Source organism: Papaver somniferum, chromosome 4 (genome assembly GCF_003573695.1).
Source record: "Papaver somniferum cultivar HN1 chromosome 4, ASM357369v1, whole genome shotgun sequence".
Classification (NCBI taxonomy): domain Eukaryota; kingdom Viridiplantae; phylum Streptophyta; class Magnoliopsida; order Ranunculales; family Papaveraceae; genus Papaver; species Papaver somniferum.
Window position 1 is genome coordinate 136594232 of NC_039361.1, and position 11615 is coordinate 136605846.

An 11615-nucleotide genomic window follows, 5' to 3' on the forward strand; every position below is an offset into this window, starting at 1 on the left:
GGGATACATTTCTGGGAGAACACCCTGAAAGTAGCCATTCTCGTTACGATCAAGAACACCAAGAACCTTACCAGGAACACCAATAGAGGATTCTACATAGGGAGTACGATTGGGAATGATAGGGGACAAATAGAGAAAAGAAGGCCCTCCAACCCAAAAATCAGAATGAACCCGCAGTGCATCACCAACTCCAACTACCCGATACCCTCTGGAAGCGGTACCAACAAGCTTTACCCATTCACCATAGAAACGACGATGAGTCGATGGAGCACCTGTGTAGTAAGTACTACTACCTGCACACTGTTCATCTCCCTCACCATCACTTATCTCAATTGGGGGAGAAGGAGAGGGGGGGGGGGGGGGGGGAAGAACTTGCACACTTTCAGTGCTAATCTCAACACCACCATTTCTAGTACTGGAATTAAGAGACATAACTACAACTACCACTGTTTCTACCTATACGGGGATGAGTCTGAGGAAAATCAGAGGAAATCCATTTATAGGGCTCAGGCAAACCTAACTCTCATCGTTTATATCAATGCCTTTAATGAATTGAAGAACAATTGATTCATTGTCAATTTCAAGATGCATTACTTGTCCACATTCATGATGAATGGTATTAAAATTGAGAAGTTGTACACGCATATGTGTAACCAAACCTCATTAATGGATGATTGGCTAACTCGATACTTGAATCGGAAAATCTTTTCGTTCCCAAAACCGGCAAAAATCAGTATTGGTGATTGATGCAACTCCCAACGAATCTCTCCACATAGAGCACGGGTCTGAGAGAACCAACAGTCATAAACCAACAGTATATTGTGACAAAGGTTAGGTCCACTGGACTGTCATCTAAACTAAGCCACATTGGGTAGACTGTTGAACAAGGGGTACTCTAATTAAGAGAGGGGGGGGGGGGGAGTTGAGGGAATCCTCACTTATCCAACTCAACAAATTGGATTCAATGGCAAAATTTTGACCTATTAAGAAGGACAAAACAACACTATTTGAGGCTGATAATCTGGATTATTAGTAACATGGTAAATCCAACCACTCTTAAAGATCTTGGGCCCAAATTCGGCAATAAGAACAAAACTGAACTGTGCCCAAGGTCACATCAGATTGGTACCACAATAGTCATGAGTCAAACACAAAATGTAGGCAATGTTGATCAAAAGTGTACAATGAAGTACAACATTTGGCTTATCTATCTGGAACTCAATAATGATATAATACAGAAGAAACCATATTTGGGGTATTTGATCAGAAAATACTACCCAAATGACAATGAAGACATAAAAGAATAATGCAATTTCCACAGCTCTTATAATACCACAAATTCATTAAGAAATGCAGAGAAAATCACTTTATCCAACAAGAGCATGACATCTGATACATTAACCATCCATGCTATTGAGATGGTAGAATTTATTCAAAACTACTCTCCTTATAAAATTCTTCTAAAGGGTGTGAAAATTTATTCACACATGAGTACAAGTAAAAGCAGAAACTGGAAAAACCAAATTCACTGGTAAAGTAAATTGGTTTGCTGGCAGTCCACAAAACCTGAAACTGGCAACACTTATCTTCTCCTTGAGAGTGACAATACTTGTAACAATAGCCAAGGAGAGATGATCATCATCATTAATAGATCTGGCAAAAAACAACACCGAAAGACAAAACCCTTGACTAGGGTGAGTCTGGGGAATAAGACACATCAAGCAACCACAAAAAAGCATCCCCAAGGCAAGGAAAATCAAATAAAACTACAAATTATACAGCAACAAAAAAACTTGTCAGTAAACAGCAGTACTGAGAGAACTCAGTGGGAAACAACAAAAACTCTCTTAGCTCATTACAATTCAAATTCCAACACCACAAACAAATTATCCATATCCATCACCTCAAACAAGACCACCCTTTTGAATATTACCCACACCAAAAACATACATTTCAAACTCACTCTCACCCTCATCATCCTAATGACAACAGAAGGAGAAGAGCTCAATATTTCTGATCTAGCCACTAAAATGGAGAAAGCAGCAAATATTGATGATAATGATGAACCGTGCATAGAGATTGATCCATATTTTCTCAAAAATCCTGAAAAGAAGGACTGGAAACTATCTTTCTTGGGAAGATTTGCAAACCCAAAAAAAACCTCTCATGATGGACCTAACAAACTGTATCAAAAGAACTTGGGATCTAGCTAATGGTTCAATCTCTCAAGATTCAACAAGGGATTCAATTTCTACATCATCAAGGTTGACACTGAAGATGACAAGCAGAACCTTCAAACTAGGGGACCTTGGCTAGCTCTGAACAGCTTCATGGTTCTTCATGCCATCCCAGTCAAAGGTCCTAATGAGATAAACCTAGAGTATTTCAACCACATACTTATGAGAATCCATCTCAAAAGGGTACCAACAGGAATGACTTCATGGGAAGCATTATATGAAATATGCAGACCTGCAGCGGTTCTACAAGATTCTAAGAAGCCTTATGGAAGAGAAGATGAAATGAAGAATGTGGATGCTATAGTTCTAATAAATCTGAAAGAGAAGATGCCAACAGGAATGTGGGCTAAAGTGGGAGCTACAAAAACCAGGATTGGGTACTCTTATGCAATCATACCAAAGTTATGCCAGAAATGCAGAATCCTAGATCACAGCCTGCTAACTTGTGAAGAAAATGAGGCAAAAGCAAAAGTTCTACAAGAACTTAAGGGGAAAGAAAAGATAACCACAACTGCAAATGACCCATAGGAGGAAGACACAAACTCATCATCTTATGACTCCCACCACATATCAGTTCAGGTTACAAGAAATGACATACCAAGAGCTCTAAAGATTGTGGGTTTCACTGGAAAAAACCAGGAAACTACTGAGGAAGCTGAAGAACAAAACAATACTGGAAAGGTAACTTCAGAAGCTGAAATATCAGTGGGAGAAATACTAGCTCATCTACAACCTGCTGACCTATCAGATCCTTTCCTCAACTTGCCAAACAAAAGACATTATGAGGAAAGTGAAAAATAAGTTATGTTCAACATGGGCTGCTCAACTACACCAACTAGCTCTACCAAAACTACTAGGAGGTTCATTAAAGCTCACTCAATCAAAAAAGCTGCTAGAGGTATCAAAACTACAACAAAAAGCAGCCCACCATCAATACCACCTGGCTTTGAGAAGATGGTACCAGGTCATCTAGCCAGTAATGAACCACCAGTAAACAACCAAAAGTACCAAAGACCAAAGAACCTTCTCACCACCTTTGAAGACAAGGATCCCAGGGAAACTAATCCAAACAGTCTAAAAAAGAAAAGGAGTAACATGAAGATAGATACTGGGTTTGAGAACACTCAGGAGTTCAAGAATAAGCCTGAATTTGCAGAACCAAAGGTTGAAAGTCCAAATATCTGCTACAACACAGCTGCAGGAGAGGTAACCCTAAACTTTACTAATTTTACCAGTTCTAATAAAGTCATATATGATGTTACTCATAGGACTAATCAAAATATATCTACTCTAAGCAATATCATACATTATAAGGAGGTGATAGATTATACTATAATTTCTTATTTCTGGGAATTTGTTATAGTCCTGACATGGAACTGTCAAGGGATAGGACAAAAACATACCCAAGATTATTTAAACGATCTTCTAGATTATGAAAATCCTGATGTTTTGTGCCTTATGGAAACAAAACAACAAAACAAAAATATGCATATCATCTTTAAAAAAAATGAATGTACAAAACCATTGGCTTGTCCCTCCAAGGGGAAGAGCAGGAGGGATGGCACTCATTTGGAAAAACAATATGAAAGTAACAATAAAAGATCATGGCCATACATCATTAATGCTGAGATACTTGATACAACAACTGAAAGAAGCTACCTTGTTACAGCCTTCTATTGTAGCCTATACTCTAAAAAATTAGAGTTTTGGACACAACTAAGAAGGATGGCCAATACCAATAAATTACCCTGGCTCATTATAGGATACTTTAATGTAGTTCTCTCTAATGAAGAAAAGAAAGGGTGTAGGCCTTTTGATAGAAATGAGGCAGACACCTTCAAGGATTTAATATCAAACATGAATGTTCAGGATATGGGCTTCACAGGCTATCCTTTCACCTGGTGTAATCAAAGAGTCGATAACACTAGAGTGGAAGAAAGATTGGACAGAGCTTTCTGTAATGAAGAGTGGATAGATTTATTTCCACAATCAAATCTATTCCATCTGGTTGCAAGAGGTTCTGATCACTGCCCTATAATCTTAAAAACAAATCCAAATTGGAAAGATGGTGCCTATCCATTCAAATATTTTGGAGGATGGATGGAACATCCTGACTACAAAAGAATTATAATGGAAGCATGGAATTCTAACCAAACAGGATCTGCTAGCTATTCTTTAGCCAAAAATCTGTGTACTGCCAAGTTTGTTCTTAAGAGGTGGAACAAAACTGTCTTTGGCAATATCAAGCACAGAATTTCTGAGCTAAAAATGAATATAGAGATACTTTATCAATTAAGAAACTTGAAGTATCTCTACAACAATGGAAAGACATAGAGGAGGATTTCTGGAAAACCAAAAGTAGAAACAACAAAATAAATTTGGGTGACATAAATACCTCTTATTTCCACAACTCTGCTAGAACAAGATATAGAAGAAATAAAATTGATTTCATCAAAGGAAAAAATGGAATATGGTTAAAAGACAAAACTTCTATAGCAAACTGTTTTACTGAACACTTCAAGGAAATTGCAACCACTTCCAATCCAAATTTGGATACTGATCTGATAAATCTAATTCCTAAAGTGGTCTCTGAGGAAGAAAATACAAAATTTCTTGAAATCCCCTCTCCACATGAAATTAAGAACGCACTATTTGAAATGGAAGGAAACAAAGCCCCTGGCCCAAATGGTTTCCCACCTAATTTTTTTCAAGATAACTGGGAAACCATAGGGCCTGATCTTATAAAAATGGTGCAAAATTTCTTCACCTCTGGATTTATGTTAAAAGAGATGATTCTACTTTCATCTCTTTAATTCCTAAAGTGCAATTCCCATGTGCTCCAGTTGATTTTAGACCAATAACACTCTGCAATACAACTTATAAGATTATATCTAAAATCTTGGCAAAAAGGTTAAAGCCTCTGCTGCACAAGATTATCTCCCCCTATCAATCTGCTTTTATACCAGGTAGGCAAATAAATGAGAATACCATGGTAGCTCATGAGATAATTCATAATATGAGAACCAGGAGAGATAACCAAGGTTGGATGGGGTTAAAAATTGACATGTCAAAAGCTTTTGACAGAGTGGAATGGAATTTCCTATTAGTTGTTCTAGACAAGATGGGATTCTCCTCAAAATGGTGTAATCTAATAATGCAATGCATTTCAACCACTAATCTGGCTATTCTTCTAAATGGAGTACCATGTGAGTTTTTCAAACCATCTAGAGGATTGAGGCAAGGAGACCCTTTATCTCCTTACCTATTTATCCTCTGCATGGAAGTCTTATCTATAACTCTAATGGATGCTGAGATACACAAGAAAATACATGGCATAAAAATTGTTAAAAAGGCCCCATCAGTCAGCCACCTCCTTTTTGCAGATGATTGCATCATCTTTTGCAAAGCTAATAAGGAGGAAGTTATGAATATTCTACATCTATTTCAAAAGTTCAGCTCAGGTTCTAGGCAAATGATAAACCTTAGCGAATCCGAGATTTTCTTTAGTAAAAATACACCTAAAGAAGTGCTTCAAGAGGTTATAGGAGTAATGCAAATTGCACCTATTCCTTTAGATGATAAATATTTGGGATCACCCTTGTTCACAAATAAGTCCAAAATAAAAGCTTTACATCCTATCATTGGAATAATAAAAGGAAGGCTTGCTGGTTGGAAAGGGACAACAATAAACCCTGCTGGAAAAATGGTCATGATGAAACATGTCACATCAACTATGGCAAACTATCAAATGAGTACTTTCAAATTACCTAAAACAGTTACAAAGGAAATGAATGATATTCAGAGAGATTTCTTCTGGGGAAAAGATGAAGGAAAGAGTAGAGGAATCTACCCAAAAGCTTGGCAGGCGGTTTGTACTACAAAAGAGGAAGGGTGGCTAGGCTTAGTGAACCTGGAAAAATTTAACAGTGCAATAATATCTAACATAGGTTGGAGATTGATGAAACAACCTGAGACTATAGGTGCTCAGATAATGCAAGCTAAATACTTCCCAGAGGGGGACATAATGCACATGTCCACTAAACCAAATCCAACTGACTCTTGGGTTTGGAAAGGTGTCTTATCAGGCATTGAAAACATCCAGAAAATTTGTAAATGGGAAGTAGGCAAAGGGGATAAAATCCTAATATGGTATGATAATTGGATATCCAACCATATAGGAACCATTGCAAAACCTGCAAATTGCCCTGAAGATATCACTACAGTAAGTGATTTAATAGTTAACAACACTCACTGGAATGGAATTATGTTAACAAATCTTTTCAGCAATGATATTGCTGCAAAGATAAGGAGCACCAAAATCAACACAAACCAGGAAGATAATGTGTTTCGGCTTATGACAAAAGATGGGAATTGCACAGTCAAAACCTTATATAAGGAACTGACAAGGAATAAATCCAACCATCATGGAACAAAAAAGAATTGGAAGGTTGTTTGGAATCTACAGACTAGACGTTCAATAAGAATATTCACCTGGAAAGCTGCACACAACATCTTACCAACAAATGACAAGATAGGGAGACATCTTCTTTACATTGACAGCATATGTAAAATTTGTCATTGTCAAAGGGAAACACTAACACATTTATTTATGCATTGCCCATTAGTGATCCAAGTTTGGAGAGAACTAAGAATCCATCCTGATGAGGTTTATGGTAACCATGATGATTTCCATGGCTGGCTCTCAGGCCTGTTTAATGGAAGAAACAACAATTATACACAAGAAGATTGGGCTGAATTATGTGTTACAGTCCTATGGCATGTCTGGAAAGAGAGATGTAATATAAACTTCAACAAACCAAGCTCTACTATCCCACAAATAGTAAGAGCAATAAAAATCTTCATGAATACAAAAGCAGCTGCTAAAGCAAAGGACCGGAAAAACTTCATGCACACAGGATACACAAAAAAGAAGGCTGAAACACAAGTTATAGAATTTAGACTAAACTGGAGGCCTCCAGAAATATTCACTTTAAAAATAAACGTGGCCATGTATTATAATGGAACACAAAATTGCTATGAATTTGGCCTAATTCTTCATGATTTTACAGGGAATTGCTCAGGGGCTAGGAGTTTTGGGCAACTCCAAGGAAGCACAATAGACATTCAAAGGAAAGCTGCTCAGGAGACTTACAACTGGGCTGCGGAGCTGGAGAGCAGAATGGAGATAGAATCAAATTCCTGCGATATAATAAAGCTGACCAGAAGTATCCATGCTGAGCAAATTGGAAGAAGATTCAAGCAAAAGGAAAAGAAAGAAATGTATTTTGAGATTATCACTTGGAGCACTACAAACCCTTTACAAAATTCTCTAACTTTAAATTTAGCAAAACTCTATTCAGTCTATAATATCTCAAAGAACTGGGGAAATCAGAATGTCCAAACCTTAATAGAGAGATGGACCACACTGTCGTTATGTACGGAGAAGAAAATGTGTGTAAACCATACGAGTGCATGGGTCTTCCCATCTGTTTCTATATAAATGATCAACCTGAACTTTGACTAGTTGACCTGACTTGACCTTGACGTTGACCGTTAATAGACCCTTTTGACGGTTAGTGACCGTTAGTTGATCCTAATGGACCAGTCCTTAGGTTAATGGGATGGTTTGGTGGACTTGGGCTTAGAACCATATATATCACATTTAAATTTGTAAATGCAATTTTTAATACAAAACAAAAAGAAATGTGAAATGCTAGAAGTGTGCTTGCAGGATTACTGCAGAAATACCTTTATTTATGTCTAGATTTAGAAGTCGATTAATGTAACAATACTATTAATAAGTAAACACTTCATTGCATTCTTCATCTATCGCAACCAACGGTGGCATGTCATGATCCTTCTCCATAATCTCTTCCATATCATTATCATGTTCATCCAGTTCGATAAACGTTGGCATGTCATCGTCATTTTCTATTGTGTCATACTTTTATTTTTTTTACCAGGTCGGTCTTAGTAGGTGTTTGGAGTTGTTCTCTGTCAGAAGTTGTACTTACCCATTCGTTTTTCTTTAATAGATATTGTAGCGCCCCCAAAGCTAGCAGCTGACTAATCCAAGAGATTAACTAAATACAGAGGCACTAAGAATCTAAATCATATACTTAAACATTTAATTAAGAAATCTTCTACAAAACTTAACCCAAAACTAGCCCCACTCAGAATTATATATATAAGAACTCCTATCAAATGATACATATACAATAGTCATTTGGTTTGCAAATATAATAAACAACATAATAAACATAGCAGAAGTTAACTAATTAACGAAGTCAACTCCTCGAAGCTTTCGCTGCGCAACTCTGATCTGTCTCTGAAACTGAAAGTGGAAAAGGGTGAGCACATCATCCCTAAAAGGGGTTCCCAGCAAGAATATCATTTTAACTTTAAAGAAATCACGAGCAAGATTTGGAAAACAATACATGTTTTCCCAAACATCAACGTGACTAAGTCACTGGAAATGCACAAACAATGTATATGGACAAACTCCTTCTTAAAATAATATATATTAGTGATGTCGGGTTTTTCCACACCTACATAGCTATATTGATGCCGGGTTGTTCCACATCTAATAAGCATAAAAGCTGAATTCATGTAGATATAAATGAAGGAGCGTATCCTATATATCACACGTGGAAATTCTTGTTTCCCATAACAATTCATATTGAAAACAAAACATTACAGGTCCTTTCCAATTCATGGAAATATTTAAAGAATCAACAGAACAATCATAATACAAACTAAACAATGCGTGAAATGCACGAACAAACAATGCATGAGTTTGTTAAACATAAACTTTTGTAAAAGAAACAAAAAATGGTTTTCAAAAGAGTTAAAAGTAGTCCCACCTCTTTTGATGACCACGCCTACCTCGAGATCCACGATCCACTGGTTCGTCCTTTGAATCGATCGTTGTTAATATAGACTAACTGTTAATCATACAAAAAGTCTAAGAATCTAGCCAAAAGGCTCACACAAGAATTGTACAATTCTATCTAATGGTTCTAAGCACTAGTCCATCAAACCATCATACTAACACAAGGTTTGACCACCTAGGTCAACTAACTGTCACTATCAGTCAAAAGAGTCAACTGATGGTCAACATCTATTCCAAGTCAAATCTACTGGTCAAGGTCCCGATCAAAATGTCATCCGAGTCAAATTGGGTCAAGGATCCAACTCAGGTCAAGTCAGGGAAAAATCGGTGAGTCGACTCAGTCCACAAGACTGATTCAGGTTATACAAACCAAGGCCCTTACATAGGCCAGAAGCTGAACTGCATCATAATGATGCATCACAAGACTCAACACACTAGCTAATCTCAACTGAGCAACCATTCCTCCCTGCCATAGTCTCATTTCCAATTCTACTTCTTTAACATTTCAATTCTTTATACATTCATTTAAAGTAACTTATGTTTACATGCAATTGCAGTAGGCGTAGTAACTATCTTCTCAACTCAAGCAAACCAGCAGACCACAACTACTACACAAAATCTTAGAGTTCTTCCTAAAAGCTTAGTTCAGAATTCAACTTATTCTTCTCACTACCAACCCCTGTTATGGACATTAACACTTAACAGTTTACCATAATTTTCTTTCCCGTTCAATACAAAGTTTCCTACAATTACAACTGACCACTTCATTTCACCTGTAACATTAACTTAACTACAATCCTCACTGTATCAATCAGTATCTTACATGCTCATCACCAACAAAACAATCCAACCAACTACTGTGACACAATCCTGTCAATGTCATCATCTCACAACAACACTAACACCCACAAAATTAACTCACGTCCCTAACACTTTCACTTCAGTTGAGACTAAGCACAAATACCCCCAACATCTCAGCTTCAATACAGTTCTCCATCTGAACAACACAATCACTTTTCCAAGCTGAATATCACTTCCATTACAACCTACAACTCTCAGCAACATATTAAATCTCCACCTGCAGATTCATCTACACAGACAACACCACCATCCTTAGATATCACATGCCATTAACCTAGCATTCATTTAAAACACAGTTCATTCAAAACATCCTCCCCTTCATATAACTTCTCCAATCCACACAAACATTATCTCTATCTCTATCTACCACAGGTTCAACTCTTCCCTGTAACTTAGCAATCTTTCTACTAATTCAACCCTGTAATTATCATAACTCAACAACTACGGCTCATCCAATTCACAACTCAGATAATACTCATTCATCCAATATTGATGTAATCTAATCAATTACTCAATGAACCCTAAAACGAAAACAAATATAAGAAACCTTAAATTAGATTACCTTTTCTTCTGTGTTGAATCGAAACCTGAATCAACACCACCACCACCAACTATTTTTGATTGTATTCACTTCTCTTGATCTCAGTCTCTTAACCAAATTCAGAACTTCAATTTAATTACAACCCTTCTGTTATTCAACTAGCAGCAACCCAAATCACATCTTAGTTCACCTAAAAACTCGAATTCAATTCCCAGAAACCCTAGCTCTTTGATTCTTCAATTCATCTTCAAAACATCTTCATAACACCAAATTAGTATCCACCCCTTCCTTCAACATCTATCAGCAACTCATAAACAACATCAATTCTACTCGAACCCTAATTCACTTCCAGAACTCCTAATAATAATTTCTCTACAGATCGCCATCTCTTCTTCTTCTCATGACCAAATCAACATAAACACCATCTCTTACATCATCAAAACATATTCATCGATTAATTCTCTCAAATAAATTCTCACACTTCTCTTGAAAATCTGAATAAAAGAGAAGAAAATGAGGAGGAAAGAGCGAGAAGAAGAAAGAAGAAGAAAAAGAAAATAAGAATCCGAGTTTATCTTCTCGAGTGAGAGATAAGGCCGACCAAATTTACTGAGACCCCCACTCGCTTCGACACGTGCAGCCACAAGGGTAACATCCAAATTATTATTTTACCCTCCGAAAACAAATTGATAAATCTTCTTCACCCAATGTCCAAAAGACGCGTGCGAGTAGTCCATTATGCCTAACTTTTCGAGACCTATTCAATGATACTAGTTTCGTATCTATATCGTTGTTAAATTAATTTCTATTAATTAATGTTCGTGTTACACTAGTCGAGTAATTAGTGGCTAAGACGTCCCTTGATCATCGCTAGACCAGTCAAATAGCGTTGACGAGCTTGAGGGTCCTTACATTCTCCCCACCTTATGTCATTTTCGTCCTCGAAAATCAAACAATTCTTCTGGTCTTCAAAAACTCCCCACCTTATAGAATAATCTCATCTCTTGTCTAAGCGCAAACAACATAAAACAAAATTCAACCTAAATGGCTTTGTACAACTAAAATTTGTGGCTCTAGGTTTAAC